Below are 18872 nucleotides of genomic sequence, written 5' to 3' on the forward strand. Positions count from 1 at the left end.
GTGACGTCCCGAAGAATACAAGATGCTGCGGCTTCGTTTCTGTTGATTTGTTTGTTCTTTCAAGGTGCAAGTCGTCCTGCTTTCGTGTAAATATATTCACCAAACCAGTAGTGATGGGTATGTTGGGTCCAGTGCCGTCGGGGAAACTGCCTTGCACCCAACAAAGCCACCGAGCCTGAACACCCGACATATATTTCAACATAATGGCTATGTATCTGTCACAAATCAAAAGTAGACCCAATGGATATTCAGCACATATTACTACAAACGGGAAATAAAAGCTGTTTAGGCCAAATATGTTTATTACATTACAGCCTCACTTCACAAACAGTAGCATGAAACAGTGACATTCTCCACAAGATAATATTGGTAATCAGGGTATGTTGTACTAATCAGCACAAATAAACATCCAATTACATTCAGATGGCGAGGCAAACAATGGTCAAAAGTACACACAAGTTCACTGATGGTCCATAAACACAGAATGTCCACAACAAAATAGTCCATGGATGTAATCCTGTATACGATGTGTAACAGCTCTGTTGTTGTCATCCAGAATAGTGTAGTACTGCCTTATATCTTGAACTCTTGACTAGGAAAACCAGAAGTGGGAGCAATTTTCCCCCCAAGTCTGAAATAATAAAATACCTGCTTGCTAGCCACGTGGTGACAACCATAACATGTCGTGTCAACACATCTAACACAATAACATTCTTAGAAAAATAACACCAAAACTGCTACCCAAAGTGTGTGCGAGTAACAATGTTAAAAGACAAATATTTTCATAATCCTCAACACCAAGTGATAAATTTACATATTTAACTTTGCTAAAGAAACCAGAAACGTACTCACACAAAAGGCATTCTCCTTAGATCTCCCTTGACAGTATGAAGTTCAACTGTGTTCAACTTCAACTTGAGAACCAAAGACTTTATAAATGAAATGGTGTGTTTAGCACATTGACATCATCCCCCTACCAAAATACAACCTAAAAATGCATGCTGAAACATGACAGTATCATAAATGAAATGGTGTGTTTGGGAGATCTGTTTTCATAAGGCTATCATCCACCCCTAGTAAACATGTACGACCTACATCAGACGTGCATTTCTCTTCTTTTCAGCAGAGAATCTCACGACTATGGAAACATGCTTATTGATATATTCGAGCATTAGGCTTGTACAACATGGTATCTCGGATTCGGCCGATAAAAATACTTGGTCTATCAAGTATCATAAATTACGCATTTATGCTTGAGCTGCTTCACCTTGGCTAATCGTCGCATTTTGAGAAAGAAACCAAGGTATTCGGTGCAACATGAAGAACCTTTAACCATTTGGATGCTAAACCGCCTTGACACACTTTAACATTCTTTTAAACAAATTAACGACCACACGATCATAAAAATGAATAAAAACAGTTACCGATGCTGGTTCCCAAACTTGAAGGGGTTGTCCTACTTCACGAACTACCAGCCTTAGAATGTGACAATCAATTCGTTCAATACACTAGTCTTACAAAAAACACATAAACAATTTTCTGTTATTGATCATCTCTCATTTCTTGTAAATACAAGTAGTGCTGAACTGAATTGTCAATTGAAAAACAATTGTTTCTCCGTTCTAAATTACAGTTTACTTATATAGGTGACTTGTAATGAAGAAAATCAATTCTATTGGGTTAAGAGCGCTGACATATAAATCACCTATATGTACTGCAGGCCTTGATTGAACATGGGTCGTATTTACAAAATTAATGACTTCTGGAGAAATATAGCTTTACTTGAACGCAGATAAATTTCAAAACATTCACAATGGCTGAAAAAAGTGAAAATGTAAGAAACCACAGCACATACGGAGTTGGCAAAGGGTGGCCGTATCGTTTGTTTGTTGTTCAACGCCAGCTATGTGGCTGAGGTCCTTAAATAATGGAGTCTGGACCACACAACCCAGTGATCAACATCATGGGCGTCGATCTACACAGTTTGGGATACCAACCAAGTCAGCGAGTGTGACCATCGGATCCCGTTAGTCGCCTTTTACGACAATTATGGGTTGCTGAAGACCAATTCTAACCCAGATCATCACATATAGTAGGTTTCGAGGCACATCTGTGAAGCCTATTTTTGGTGCCCCCGAAAAGGATGCTGCTTGAAATAAAATGGCGTCAAACCGTACTCACTCGCTCACTCACTCACTCACTCGCTCACTCAATCAGTACCTCTTGGTTAGAGCTGCCTTGAAAGGAGATTGTGTGATCACAACTTGTCAGCCTGTTTTTCAGTGTCATCGTGCCTCAATGACGTAACTTGTTATTCAAGATGTGAGCGGCAGATGTGTGTCACTTCGGTCATGTTCAACACTCATTATGCTGATAAAACATATAACTGAAATTTTGTTCGAAGCCTTTGCCAAGGGCGGGTAAGGGAGTTTAGTTCCAGATCACTGCTTCAAAACAAGCATGTTTTCTGTGAAAGGAAGTACCAAACGATAAAGAAAATTCACAACACATTTAATAGCCTCCAGCTCCTCAATTTTATTGGGTTTTATTGTGAAAAGAGTTACTTTTATATTTTTGGCAGCTTATTTCTGGAACATTTCGTCTTTTTAAACAAAGATATCATTGGAATGTTGCCAAGTGAAGACCCTATTTCAGTATGCAAGTGGTGTCCTGTCGAATGAAGTGGAGAGTTCTCCAGTCAGATTCCATCGCATTCCTTCTTACAGCATGATCAGTATCATCTTGAAACACTCTCGCTTCTATAAGCTGACGAAAGGAGAAAAACGGAATATGCAGACAATTAATACTTTTCTGCCACTTTAGTCTTCTTTCTGTATAAAAATGAATGTTTTATGTTATTGCTTGGTCTTCTTGTGTCTAAACTTCAACCGATAACTCGACATAGAATGAAAATCAATATTTGTAATCAGCCAACGCTGTTTAAAACCAACACCGTCGACGATCGATCTTTATACATGGAGGAATTTAATGTCAAATTTTAGTCCTTTCTATTTACAACGCTAATGTGTCGTTTAAGTCGATTTATGAAGGACAAACCACACTATTCAACTCAGATTTTTTACGGTGCTAAATCCCGCGATCAAAATGACTAGTCAATTAACCCCTTGGGATACGGATGATGGCTGGTCTTCTCTGATAGCTAATGTTGAAACCGTGTATGGGTGTATTCATAGTGTATAAATAGGCTAATAAAAGAGTCTGTCTGACACGATAAGAGTCACCTGGAACGGGTCTTGCATTTATAGTTCTTGATGGGAAATCAAACCAGTACTCCTTGTGACAAGCATCCCCGTGAATATCGAGGTTAGCATTGATCTTCAGCAACCCATTCTTGTTGTAATAGACGATTGCCGGATCCGATGGTCAGGTTCGCTGACCTGGTTGATGCATGTCACTGACCATGGCGTTGATAGATGCTCATGATTTCAATCACGGACCATGACGAAATAATCGTCGCTTAACAAGAGTTAGTGAGTGAGTGAGTTTAGTTTTACGCTGCACTCAGCAATATTCCAGCTATATGGCGGCGTTCTGTAAATAAATAATCGTTAGTCGCCTCTTACGACAAGCATGGGTTACTGAAGGCCAATATTCTAAACCGGACCTTCACTTGTCACTTAACAAGAATACTAGATAATACAATAACATAGCGCTGGTTATTATATACTTACAATGTGTTCAATACCGATAAGTTATTTGTAGCATTTGTTATTTCAATTGTTTATCCCTCCTACCCTATACGCCAAACCTCCTACTCCCTTACCTCTTCCCCTAACCTCCTGCTATACTTTTTCTTATACAAACAGTAATACGTCATTGTGACTGAATCAGTTAGTAAGTATGCAAAGGGAAATTTTAGGAAAATATATTTGCCGTGTGGATAGATCGAGAAATGATATCGATCTGAACAAACGAAAACATACGCAACATACGTTAGCAAACGATAGAATTTCAAGTAACACATAACTTTAAAATGTTACTTTTCACTTAGCTGAAAGCTCACGTCTTGATGTGGCTAGATAAATACCCAGGACCAGAATGAAAATGCTGTTATTTAGTAAACGTCTCGCTGAAGTATTCCCTGGAATATAAACATGGGAAAATTCCCAAACTCATGAAGTATCACACCAAACCTGTAACCACACAAGTCGCAACACAAGGTTTAATTGGTTTCTGATGAAGACACGAATGATTTTCCATCAGTCTGCAAACTAAACAAAGTAGTTTATTTTCTCCTCACTGAAAAATAGATTTGTTTAACTCGAATAAGTGAACTTCAATACCGATCCATCAGCACCATGCTTTGTAGTCGCAGACACCTCCACAGACGCCATCTTCCTGTCGGGTGCTACCACTCATTTCCCTAATGCTCTGATCATGACAGTCTGTCTCAGAGGGTAGTTAAGTCGGCTGAGTTGGCCAGACATTTCACAGATAAATGTCTTGGAAAATATGACTGTACCATCCTTATTACTTCATCCAAGATTCATTCCAGAAATATCAAAGACAGCAAGAAAAGAAATCTATTCATTTCAATTCAGATAATGGGGAAGACTACAATGAAACCTTTTCGATACATGAGCTTCATACTGTTCTTACCAAGGTCAAAATACTGCTTCAGGAGCTGATGGTATACATTATCAACTCCTGAAACACTTACCTGAATCATGTTTAGATACGCTCTTACGTATTTCTGATGACATTTGGACATCTGGACAATTTCCTTCGACGTGGCGTGATGTTATAATTGTGCCCATCCCTAAACCTGGACGTGATCATACTGATCCTTCCAATTATAGGCCAATTTCACTAACTAGCTGTGTTTGCAAGACCATGGAACGCGTGATAAATAATCGACTTGTTTGGTACTTGGAAACCAATAACCTAATAACAGATATATAATGTGGTTTCCGTAAAAACAGAAGTACTGTCGATCACTTGGTGCGTTTAGAATCATTTGTTAAAAACGCTCTAATTAATAAACAGCACGCTGTGTCTATCCTTTTGGATCTAGAAAAAGCATATGACACTACGTGGAAATATGGCATTTTAAAAGTTTTACATGGCTTTGGATTGCGAGGCCGCTTGCCTCAATTTATAGCCAACATTTTAACTGACAGACAGTTTCAAGTCCGTGTGGGTTCTACCCTGTCTGATCATTACAATCAGGATCAGGGTGTGCCACAAGGCAGTATTTTGTCTGTCACACTCTTTAGTATAAATATAAATAGTTTGTCAAAAGTTTTAAACGATTCAATTGATCGATCGTTTTTTGTGGATGATTTTGATATTTCTTGTCGTGGTAAGAATATGCATACTATTGAACGGCAAATGCAGTTGTGTTTAAACAAAATAGATAAATGGTGTCTTGAAAACGGTTTTAAATTTTCTAAATCTAAAAATAATTGTATACATTTGTGTAGGAAATATAAACCGCATAAAGCACCTGAACTGTTTCTAAATGGCTCTCCCATCAAAGTTGTTAAGGAGGCCAAGTTCTTGGGTTTAAGTTTTGACTCACATCTAACTTTTCTTCCACATAGCAAGTCCCTTAAAACTAAATGCCTGAAGGCACTTGACTTGTTGAAAGTCGTTTCCAATTCTAAGTGGGGAGGGGATCAAGCTATCCTCCTCCATCTATATCGATCACTGGTCCGTTCAAAACTTGATTATGGCTCCAATGTATATGGTGGAGCCAGCAAAAGCAACCTAAAACTATTAGATTTTGTCCATCACCAAGGTCTAAGACTTTGTCTTGGGTCCTTCAGAACTTCTCCTGTTGACAGTCTCTACGTAGAGGCAGATGAACCATCTCTACACAACGCCGTATAAAATTGTCCTTGCAGTATATAACAAAACTTTATTCTATTGAATCTAACCCTGCATTTAACTGTGTCTTTAATCCTCTTTATGGGGATTTGTACAACAAAAAGCCTTCTCTTGTTCCGCCTCTTGGTTTAAGAATTAAACTATTCATTTCTGCTGCCGGCATTGAGCTGGAAAATATATCTCCTTCCCGTCTTCTTTCTTCTCCGCCTTGGCAATTGGTTAGGCCACAAGTTGACCTAACATTAACTACCTTTAAGAAATCAGAAACAAATGAATTACTGTATAACAAGAATTTAGTCAATTAAGAAATCAGAAACAAATGAATTACTGTATAAAGAAGAATTTAGTCAATTAAGAAATAAATATAATACATACAAATCATTATTTACAGATGGGTCAAAGGATGGTGGCGCGGTGGCATGTGCCACTGTCATTGGATCCAAAACATTATCTTCTCGATAGCCCAATAACAGCTCTATTTTCACAGCAGAAGCTAATGCCATATTAACAGCTCTTAAATATATTAATACACACCGTAAATATAACCAATACATACTCTTTTCCGATTCTCTTTCGTGCCTTCAGGCTATCAAAAAGCCTCTTGTTCACATCCACTTGAATTTGAAATAATTGAAATTATTGAATTGTATAATGATCTTGCTACTGGCCAATGCGACATCGTCTTTTGTTGGTTACCCAGCCACGTTGGCAATTCTGGTAACACAATGGCTGATCTTATTGCCAAGGCAGCACTCAACAAATATGTGACACCACTTCTTATTCCATACTCTGATTACAAAGCTAGCATTAGAACCTACATCCGTGATCTGATGCAAAAGAAGTGGGACACCCAGGTAGGTATCAATAAATTACATGAAATAAAACCCTACATTGGTTACACCTACTTGAGTTGTCAGTCCAGATTTGAAGAGGTCATCATACGACGGTGTCGCATTGGCCACACAAGATATACACATGAATATTTGCTTAAAGGTGAAGATCCTCCGTTTGCATCCCTTGTGATGAAAGAATCACGGTCAAGCATGTCTTGCTGGACTGTGTTGAATATTCCATCACAAGGGATATCTATTTCAAATCACGAACTATGAAGGATCTTTTTAATAATATAAGTTCTCATTTAATTATTGCATTTTTAAAAGAATTAGATTTGTTTAATGATTTGTAAATAGATACACATTTTATTATTGGTAGTTTAGATTAATTGGTGGCTGTACCCTCAAAGGGGGTTGAAGTAGCGTAAAATTATTGTCCTCCTGAGAGGGAAATTTAAACTTACCAGCTGTTTTAAATGTAGCATTTCTGTCATTTTAATTTTGGCTAAATTTGACTTCAATCGCTAGTGGCTGAAGGGATGATATAAATCCAGCTAGGGTCCATGCAGGTAGCAAAAGTACTTTGAGTCCCCATGGTCCCTAGTATGGTGATCTATCTTCAGTTGTTGGCAATCTATAGCCAGTTTTAATATTGTTTTGTCCAGATAGTGCTATTAGTTTTAACTTTCTATACTAGTTTTAATTCAAATTGTGATATTCTAGTTGTTTTACCGTCCTTCGATGACAGGTTTTTATAATATACATATATTCGATTTCAATGTCAAATATCTTCTCGTCATGATATGGCTGAAATATTGCCGATGTGACGTTAAATATTAACTCACTCATCCAAGATTTGACCTAGATATAATTACTGTACTGATTCACCTGTGAGGCACATATTTGCGACCAGGAATGCCTTAAAAGTTGCATTCTTGTTAGGACGATGGTGATGGTGGCTGAGCTGTTGTTGCGGCTTTAGTTCTGAGTACACAAAACACAACGCACAGCATCCTGGTCGTATGTCGTAAATCCGTTCCTGTTACATGTGTTTTTATTATGTTCAACTTTTTTCCGAACTGTGCCCGCTGAAAAATAGCCATGGTTCTTTCAGAAATTGCAGCATGATTGATTAATTTCTTAAAATTGAAAACAATAAGTTCACAAACTTCATGACCAAGAGGTACATGTATATCAGTCGTCAAACTGGTGGCTTGTAAAATGTAGTATTTCAACATCTAAAAAAATGAGTTTGTCAGTGTCATTGGGTTGGTCGTGATCGGGAGAGCGTGTGAGTTCCAAGTTAAAAGTGACGTTGTAGTGTCGACCTAAGTTCTACAGTCCAGTCCGGAGATCAACGGCCATCCATCCACCAGTTCAGTTTTCGATCACCGAAGAGTGGACGTGGGGTTCTTTTTCGGTCTTATTTAAGGGATTAATGACAAAATCTATTGAAATTATTATGTATATTATGCGATTTAAAATTACCACAGTGAATGATGGTTAATACTAACGTTACGCATGACATTGGATTAATAAAACCATGAAATCATGTTCAGTTATGAAAAGTATATTCAGTTTATACGACTACAGTTTCAATAGAAAGTGACATACAATTAAAAAAAACTGCTTCACTGCTTCAGCTTGCTTCACTCATGGGACGAAGTTTCTTCAGTGGTGTCTCTGACAACATATCAACACAAACAAAGGGTTGTCACTCTGACGTGGACACAGATCTAAGCGATTTCATTGGTCGAGAGCCTGTGACTTCCAGCAAGGATTATGACAAGAGTTATGTCTTACAACTCGGAGCAGTTAATGGTATGCCATTTTCAAATCGTTACGATTATGGTGTTGTTTAACTCATTGAAAGTATAATTCAATTATGTATTCAATGACGTATATCATCTAAGTTTGATTAACAGATAAATGCAGAGAATCTCTGCAGCATTTGCATATTTCAACCAGTCAGAAGAATACCGACAGATGCGGCCATGTCGCCGTATTATGCTCGTGCTGCAGGTGCGTATTCAAACCAGGCAATGGAATACCGACAGATGCTGACATGTCGACGTGTTTTGCTCGTGCTGCACGTGAGTATTTTAACCAACCAGGTGTATATCGAGACAAATATTTCGTGTTGCACGTGCATTTTCCATCTAACTAGCAGAAGCGTATCGATGGTGCCTCGTTGTCAGATTTAGCTTCTTGTGCACGTGCTTCTTTATAAAAATAATACACTCGTCATTGAATAATAGAACACTTGTTTATGAACGCGTTTGAATAGTGCGTGAGGTAAAAGCTTCAGTGATGCATTCTATTCATGATATGGTAATTGTGAGTTGCATTCTCATCTCCCTGGGGAATTATATTCTAGGCAATCCGTCAGCAGTGTATGAAATAAGGCCCGAGGCGGGCTAGATTTCTGATGGAGGGTCTAATTTTACAGCTAGCATGACCGATGGTCTTTTAAAAATTTTAGACAACATGTTCCATACATCTGACTAAAAATGGAGTTATTTTCTTTGGATTGTCTGGACTGGTTAAATCCATTTTTGGCTGGTAACTTTTGAAGTTACTTTTGAACTTTTGGAGTTACCAGCCCTGATGTCTGGCTGGTTTGGGCTTATTTCATACACTGCTGTCACGCCTCAATAGGTTTACATGTCGGCTTCACCCTACCGAGGACCCATTCCACTTGCCAACGGAAGACCGAAACCCTGGGAATTCTCAAGAGTCAATCTTGCTCAAGGCAATCATGCAAGCGCGACATCCCGTTGCCTGCTTGTCTTCAGTGATTCGTAATCGACGAGTTATGCACAGGACCAAGTTTCAAAGCTGTTACTTCATTTCGTCAAAGCAACCATGCAGCCCACTAGGACCAATCTCAGCTGCTTGCATTCCGACGTAATTATCTGTCTGTATATCAATGAATTTATTCATTTTTTAACCATTTATTATCTTTTATTAATGTATTGTTGTTTTGAATATGCATTCAACTGTGAGCGTCATATTCATTATTCTGATCTGTCAAGCAGAAACCCCTTATTCCAAGAGAGTTTACCAGCCCACATCAATTTAGTCCTATGCACTAGGCAAAGGGTTCCAACAACGTGTATCCGAGTCGATATATGATCGCTATGTATTGTACATAAAGCCACTACTGGGATTCAGGTCAGAGTAATTGACTAGTATGTATTAAACGTCAATGCCAGGGAATAACCAGTCTCGAATACCCGCAACTGGCCGTACTAAAATCAGAATTACAGTAATAATTACATGGATGGATCACGCTTGTTGAATGACGATGGGTTTATTACAGTCTGTGGCTTGGTTTGGGTCGTTGCACTTGCTGTCAGTCACTGACATGCAGTGACCACTGATACTGTTTAGACACCAGATGGAGGCACTCATGACAAACATTTTCTGCAGTATACAACTGACTGTGACCAACTTTAAAAAACACTGACGGAAGCACACATCTCGGAACATCCAGACTACAATCCACCCATACTACGTCAGACCTCGGCACACATTCCAGCATACACTTTCAATCAGAAAGAATGAGTTTAATCTATACAAATATATTCAATGATAAGGTGTCACATCTATTGATATTGTAAATCTTCATTGAGATGAAGGTTAAACAGTGTAACGCTGACTGAGATTTGCTTTAGTCATTGAACGTCAGATGACCAAAGATTTTGTTACATATTTTAAATGATCGGCCAAAGCGCCCTACTGTTCATCACGTCATTTACCTGAAAGGTCAGACTCTATTCTCAGCGGTTCAGGCTCATAACGCCGACCTTTCGACCAAACTTCACGGTTGAGTGGAAAAAAAATATCGGCGTCCTGAGACTAGTTTCATTTTGCCAATTAATAAAGGATTACGAGGACAATGAAGGATCAACGAGTTGTTAGAAGAGGATAATCCGGATTATGCGGATGAGAGCACACCTAATGAGAAGACGACAACAGTTTATATTTATATCAGTTTATTTCCATACTTGAAGCTCTCAACAAACACAGTTGACAGGTTTTAACATTTTCTTACCCTAATTACGCCTAATCAGAACCTAACCTTCAAAGGAAACCGCAGGTCGGCGTCCTGAGACTAATGGAAAATCGAAAGGTCGGCGTCCTGAGACGACACCTTCTCAGTCCCAGATTCGACGAGGCATACTCCTAATCAAACCTCCAATGTATAATTTCCTATCGTCACGATATGGCTGAAATATTGCCGCTGTGACAATAAATTTTCGCACTGACTCCATGCCATGCTTCCATCAGGGCAGCGCCCAGTTGGTTATGGATGGTTTCTAAGGATATCCCAGACACGTTCCATGGGTGACACGTCTGGCCATTTCTTTGATGGGCATTTTAGAAGTTGATGTTTTTGAAGAATGGTGACAATTTTATGGACATACAACCTCTTTATTATGTGAAAGGCGACGTTTCGACATAGATTCTAATGTCGTTATCCTGCATGTGATACACGAGAACAAATTTGAGAGAATATACATACGTTGTTATTACAATAGATTTGGGATGAGTTGTTTATACAATAGATGAGGTTGATATGCAAAGCTTGTGTAAGAGATTAAGTAGGTTGATCGTAAGTCAGTTAGATGACGTGCAATGATTAAAAAAGCAATTAACCAAATGATTAGAAGCCAGATGAATGATTGTACAATAGATGAGGTTGATGTACATAGCTTGTACAACAAGTTAAGTAAGGTTGTTTGAAGACAGAAGCAGAAAATGCACACAAGAAATGTTAAATATAATCATTGATAACAATAATAATTGCATATGGTGATGGTAGGCATTAGGAATGTAGTATCTTCATCAGTGTGAAGGGCGGGGCCTATCTTCTTAATGTGCACCGCTTCAAAATGTTTACGAGTTGTGTAGTGTGACTGTTTCCTTTCTATGATCTTGGTGTTGTTGATAGTGTGGTTTGGATGGGCTTTGGTGTGCTATGCAGTTCACCATGGAATCAGAAGCAGACAACAAACTCTGACCATGGTAAGGTGGTTATGTCCACCAGTTGAAGTTACTTAGTAACAGTACGTGCCCTGTGGACTTCCATCCCAAAGAAAACGATGAACATGTCGGTGCGCAAATGACACCACGTTTGCCTCAAGGATGTCGTCACAGTAATACTGCCCAGTGATTCGTCCGTGAATAACACGTAAAGGTGTTCTGCAAGTCACAGTGACCCAAGCAGTACACCATTACAGAGCCATCCTCAATATGTCTAATATTGACGGCATAAAACGCCCATTTCGTCAATGCCATGCTCTGTAAACTTTGATTCATCTGTAAACATAGCCTTTGCCTAAAAGACTGGTCCAGTACTGGCGCTCCTGACACAATTGACCGACCGTCCGTCATTGAACGTCAGATGACCAAAGATTTTGTTACATATTTTAAATGATCGGCCAAAGCGCGCTGCTGTCCATCAATTGTCTGACACCACGTGGTCGTCAGGCATGTAGGTTCCATCCGTTCAGCCGATTACGAATCATCTGTTTACTCACACTAACACCTGTAGCTCTTTGAAGCTCATCACACAGTATTCAAAGTATAAAGTATTAGTGAGTTTAATGAGAACATATATATATCGTAGTCTTCATTAAAATAGTCCTTACTTCAACCTTTAATTATATACTTCATCTTACCTTCATGTAACTGACACAGGCTTCCTCCCTTGCTGTTATAACTATATCACTCTATGGAATTCATGTTAGCTCAGATTTTAGCACACATTCACACAGACGGAATTACGCAGAGCTCAATACTTCCGTAAATGAGTATCGACTAGTATTGACTTGTCCGTGTAAAGTCTAGCGTAAGATTACTGAAGTGGACACAAGACATTCAGACTCCAAATTGAATACATTACAATACGGCCCAGGACTTTCATCGCAGTGCTAATTCTTATCCAATGCCCCAGAGTAGGTATTTTACAAGAAGTGAGTCTTGACGTGATACGTATCTTGTTCCCCTTCCTGTGTCAGCACTGACAAGTTGAAGAATCCAGGGCAATGTTTTTTTATTATTTATTTTATTAATTGTTTTTACTTTTTTTACTTTTATTTCATTTCATTTCGTTATCTATTTTTGTTTATTCTATTGTATTTTATTTATTTGTGGGGGAGGGGGTTGTTCGGTTACCCAAGTTGCACAATCCGATCCTGTTAGTCGCATTTTGCAACAATCATGGGTTGCTGAAGACCAATTCTATCCCAGATCATCACGTTTAATAGGTTTTGATTCACATGGAGGCAATCTGTGAAGCCTATTTGTGAAAAGGATGTTGCTTGAAATAAAGTGGCGTAAAACCGTACTCACTCGTTCACTCACTCAATCAGTGCCTCTGGTTAGAGCTGCCTTGAACGGAGACTGTGATCACAAACTGTCAACCTGTTTTTCAGTCTCATCGTGCCCCAATAACGTAACTTGTTATTCAAGATGTGAGCGGCAGATGTGTGTCACTTCGGTCATGTTCAATGCTGATAAAACATATAACGGAAAGATTGTTCGAAGCCTTTGCCAAGGGCGGGTAAGGGAGTTTAGTTCCAGATCACTGCTTCAAAACAAGCATGTTTTCTGTGAAAGGAAGTACCAATGATAAAGAACATTCACAACACATTTTAGAGCCTCCAGCTCCTCAATTAATTATTTTTTTTTAAAAGAGTTACTTTTATATTTTTGGCAGCTTATTTCTGGAACATTTTGTCTTTTCAAACAAACCCCAGGCCCCGATATTATTGGAATGTTGCCAAGCGAAGACCCTATTTCAGTATGCAAGTGGTGTCCTTTCGAATGAAGTGGAGAGTTCTCCAGTCAGATTCCATCGCATTCCTTCTTACAGCATGATCAGTATCATCTTGAAACACTCTCGCTTCTATAAGCTGACGAAAGGAGCAAAACGGAATATGCAGACAATTAATACTTTTCTGCCACTTTGGTTTTCTTTCTGTATAAAAATGAATGTTTTATGTTATTGCTTGGTCTTCTTGTGTCTAAACTTCAACCGATAACTCGACATAGAATGAAAATCAATATTTGTAATCAGCCAACGCTGTTTAAAACCAACACCGTCGACGATCGATCTTTATACATGGAGGAATTTAATGTCAAATATTAGTCCTTTCTATTTACAACGCTAATGTGTCGTTTAAGTCGATTTATGAAGGACAAACCACACTATTCAACTCAGATTTTATACGGTGCTAAATCCCGCAATCAAAATGACTAGCCAATGAACCCCTTGGGATACGCACGATGACTGGTATTCTCTGATATCTAATGTTGAAACCGTGTATGGGTGTATTCATCGTGTATAAATAGGCTAATAAAAGAGTCTGCCTGTCACGATAAGAGTCACCTAGAAAGGGTCTTGTATTTATAGTTCTTGATGGGAAATCAAACCAGTACTCCTTGTGACAAGCGTAGCCGTGAATATCGAGGTTAAAAATGGTCTTCAGCAACCCTTCCCCGACCGCGTCATACCAAAAGACGTTCAAATATGGTACTTCTTGGTCCCTGCCTGGCGCTTGGCATTAATGGGTACAACAAGGACTGGTCGGCTCGGAGTCAGTATAATGTGTCTGAGTGGGGTATTCATGCTTCACTGCGGCATGATATCTCAGTGAGCTAGCACTATAAAACCAGCTTCAGTCTGGGCTAGTACAAGCAGCCGCACATACACATACACACGCATGCACGTCGTCATATATGCACGTCGTCATATGAGCGAAATATTCTCAAGTACGACGTTAAACCCAATTTCACCTCACCTCACCTCACCTCACCTTCAGCAACCCATGCCTTGTCGCAATAGACGCTTACCGGATCCGATGGTCAGGTTCGCTGACCTGGTTGATGCATGTCACTGACCATGGCGTAGATCAATGCTCATGATTTCAGTCACGGATCATGACCAACTAAACGTTGTTAACAAGAGTGAGTGAGTGAGTGAGTTTAGGTTTACGCCGCAGTCACCAATATTCCAGCTATATGGCGGTGGTCTGGAAATAATCGAGTCTAGACAAGACAATCCAGTGATCAACAACATGAACATCGATCTGCACAATATTGGGAACCGATGACATGTGTCAACCAAGTCAGCGAGCCTGACCACCCAATCCCGTTAGTCGCCTCATACGACACGCATGGGTTACTGAAGGCCAATATTCTAACCCGGACCTTCACGGGTCGCTTAACAAGAATACTAGACAATAACATAGCGCTGGTTATCATATACTTACAATGTGTTCAATACCGAAAGGTTATTTGTAGCATTTGTCATTTGTTAATCCCTCCTACCCTATACGTCAGACCTCCTACTCCCTGATCTCTACCCCTAACCTCCTGCTATACTTTTATAACACAAACATCATTACGTCTTATGCTTTATCGTGAGTGAATCAGTTAGTAAGTATGCAAAGGGGAACATTTTGGGAAATATATATTTGCCATGTCACTGCCTATGGCGTTGATAGATGCTCATGATTTCAATCACGGACCATGAGTGAGTGAGTGAGTTTAGTTTTACGCTGCACTCAGCAATATTCCAGCTATATGGGGGCGGTCTGTAAATAAATAATCGTTAGTCGCCTCTTACGACAAGCATGGGTTACTGAAGGCTAATATTCTAACCCGGACCTTCACTTGTCGCTTAACAAAAATACTAAACAATACAATAACATAACGCTGGTTATTATATACTTACAATGTGTTCAATACCGATAAGTTATTTGTAGCATTTGTTATTTCAATTGTTAATCCCTCCTACCCTATAGGCCAAACCTCCTACTCCCTGACCTCTACCCCTAACCTCCTGCTATACTTTTTCTTATACAAACAGTAATACGTCTTTGTGACTGGAAAGGGGAACATTTTGGGAAAATATATTTGCCGTGAGGATAGATCGAGAAATGATATCGATCTGAACAAACGAAAACATACGCGACATAAGATAGCAAACGATAGAATTTCAAGTAACACATAACTTTAAAATGTTACTTTTCGCTGAGCTGAAAGCTCACGTCTTGATGTGGCTAGATAAATACCCAGGACCAGAATGAAAATGCTGTTGTTTAGTAAACGTCTCGCTGAAGTAGTCCTTTGAATATAAACATGGAAAAATTCCCAAACTCATGAAGTATCACACTAAACCTGTAACCACACAAGTCGCAACACAAGGTTTAATTGGTTTCTGATGAAGACACGAATGATTTTCCATCAGTCTGCAAACAAAACAAAGTAGTAGTTTATTTTCTCCTCTCTGAAAAATAGACTTGTTTGGCTGGTATAAGTGAACTTCAATACCGATCCATCAGCACCGTGCTTTGTAGTCGTAGACACCTCCACAGACGCCATTATCCTGCCGGGTGCTACCACTCATTTCCCTAATGCTCTGATCATGACAGTCTGTCTTAGAGGGTAGTTAAGTCGGCTGAGTTGGCCAGACATTTCACAGATAAATGTCTTGGAAAATATGACTGTACCATCCTTATTACTTCATCCAAGATTTATTCCAGAAATATCAAAGACAGTAAGAAAAGAAATCTATTAATTTCAATTCAGATAATGGGGAAGACTACAATGAAAATATTTCGATACATGAGCTTCATACTGCTCTTGACCAAGCTCACGATACTGCTTCAGGAGCTGATGGTATACATTATCAACTCCTGAAACACTTACCTGAATAATGTTTAGAGACGTTCTTACGTATTTTTGATGACATCTGGACAATTTGCTTCGCCGTGGCGTGATGCTAGAATTGTGCCCATTCCTAAACCTGGACGTGATCATACTGATCCTTCCAATTATAGGCCAATTTTACTAACTAGCTGTGTTTGCAAGACCATGGAACGCATGATATATAATCGTCTTGTTTGGTACTTGGAAACCAATAACCTTATAACAGATATACAATGTGGTTTCCGTAGAAACAAGTACTGTCGATCACCTAGTGCGTTTGGAATCATATGTTAAAAACGCTCTAATTAATAAACAGCACGCTGTGTCTATCTTATTTGATCTAGAAAAAGCATATGACACTACGTGGAAATACGGCATTTTAAAAGAGTTATATCGCTTTGGATTGCGAGGCCAAATTTTTAACTGACAGACAATTCACAAGTCCGTGTGGGTTCTACCCTGTCTGATCATTACAATCAGGATCAGGGTGTTCCACAAGGCAGTATTTTGTCTGTCACACTCTTTAGTATAAAGATAAATAGTTTATCAAAAGTTTTAAACGATTCAATTGATGGATCGTTATTTGTGGATGATTTTAATATTTCTTGTCGTGGTAAAAATATGCATGCTATTGAACGGCAAATGCAGTTGTGTTGAAATAAAATAGATAAATTGTGTCTTGAAGACGGTTTTAAATTTTCTAAATCTAAAACTAATTGTATACATTTTTGTAGGAAATATAAACCGCATAAAGACCCTGCACTGTTTCTAAATGGCTCTCCCATCAAAGTTGTTAAGGAAGCCAAGTTCTTGGGTTTAAGTTTTGACTCACATCTAACTTTTCTTCCACATATCAAGTCCCTTAAAACTAAATGCCTGAAGGCACTTGACTTGTAGAAAGTCGTTTCCAATTCTAAGTGGGGAGGGGATCAAGCTACCCTCCTCCATCTATATCGATCACTGGTCCGTTCAAAACTTGATTATGGCTCCATTGTACATGGTGCAGCCTGCAAAAGCAACCTAAAACTATTAGATTCTCTCCATCACCAAGGTCTAAGACTTTGTCTTGGGTCCTTCAGAACTTCTCCTGTTGACAGTCTCTACGTCGAGGCAGATGAACCATCTCTACACAACGCCGTATAAAATTGTCCTTGCAGTATATAACAAAACTTTATTCTATTGAATCTAACCCAGCATTTAACTGTGTCTTTAATCCTCTTTATGAGGATTTGTACGACAAAAAGCCTTCTCTTGTTCCGCCTCTTGGTTTAAGAATTAAACCATTCATTTCTGCTGCCGGCATTGAGCTGGAAAATATATCTCCTTCCCGTCTTCTTTCTTCTCCTCCTTGGCAATTGGTTAGGCCACAAGTTGACCTAACATTAACTACATTTAAAACATGAGAAACAAATGAATTACAGTATAAACAAGAATTTAGTCAATAAAGAAATAAATATAATACATACAAATCCTTATTTACATATGGGTCCAAGGATGGTGGCGCGGTTGCATGTGCCACTGTCATTGGATCCAAAACAGTATCATCTCGATTGCCCAATAACAGCTCTATTTTCACAGCAGAAGCTAATGTCATATTAACAGCTCTTAAATATATTAATAAACACCGTAAATATAAACAATACATAATCTTTCCCGATTCTCTTTCTTGCCTTCAGGCTATCAAAAATCTCTCTTGTAAACATCCACTTTTAATTGAAATTATTTAATTGTATAATAATCTTGCAATTGGCCAATGCGACATCGTCTTTTGTTGGTTACCCAGCCACATTGGCATTTCTGGGAACACAATGGCTGATCTTGCTGCCAAGGCAGCACTCAACAAATCTGTGACGCCACTTCTTATTCCATACTCTGATTACAAAGCTAGCATTAGAACCTACATCCGTGATCTGATGCAAAAGAAGTGGGACACCCAGGTAGGTATCAATAAATTACATGAAATAAAACCCTACATTGGTTACACCTACTTGGGTTGTCAGTCCAGATTTGAAGAGGTCATCATACGATGGTGTCGCATTGGCCACACAAGATATACACATGAATATTTGCTTAAAGGTGAAGATCCTCCGTTTTGCATCCCTTGTGATGAAAGAATCACGGTCAAGCATGTCTTGCTTGACTGTGTTGAATATTCCATCACAAGGGATATCTATTTCAAATCACGAACTATGAAGGATCTTTTTAATAATATAAGTTCTCATTTAATTATTGCATTTTTAAAAGAATTAGATTTGTTTAATGATTTGTAAATAGATACATATTTTATTATTGGTAGTTTAGATTAATAACTGAGATTGTTAGTGGCTGTACCCTCAAAGGGGGTTGAAGTAGCGTAAAATTATTGTCCTCCTGAGAGGGTACGTAAGTCCCAAAACTTTCAAAGGAAATTTAAATTTACCAGCTGTTTTAAATGTAGCATTTCTATCATTTTAATTTTGGCTAAAT

At 38.8% G+C, this 18872-nt stretch overlaps 1 long non-coding RNA gene across 1 annotated transcript; it reads right to left on the reverse strand.

Moving 5' to 3' along the window:
* Positions 1-275: 275 nt before the first annotated feature.
* On the reverse strand, positions 276-893 carry LOC124266905. The gene is made up of 2 exons (XR_006895892.1): positions 853-893; positions 276-631 (listed from the first exon to the last, which is right to left on the reverse strand). It is a non-coding gene; the product is annotated as an uncharacterized LOC124266905 (long non-coding RNA).
* Between the last annotated feature and the right edge of the window lie 17979 nt (positions 894-18872).

Source organism: Haliotis rubra, unplaced genomic scaffold (genome assembly GCF_003918875.1).
Source record: "Haliotis rubra isolate DU_JTF1 unplaced genomic scaffold, ASM391887v1 Scf100, whole genome shotgun sequence".
NCBI classification, from domain to species: domain Eukaryota; kingdom Metazoa; phylum Mollusca; class Gastropoda; order Lepetellida; family Haliotidae; genus Haliotis; species Haliotis rubra.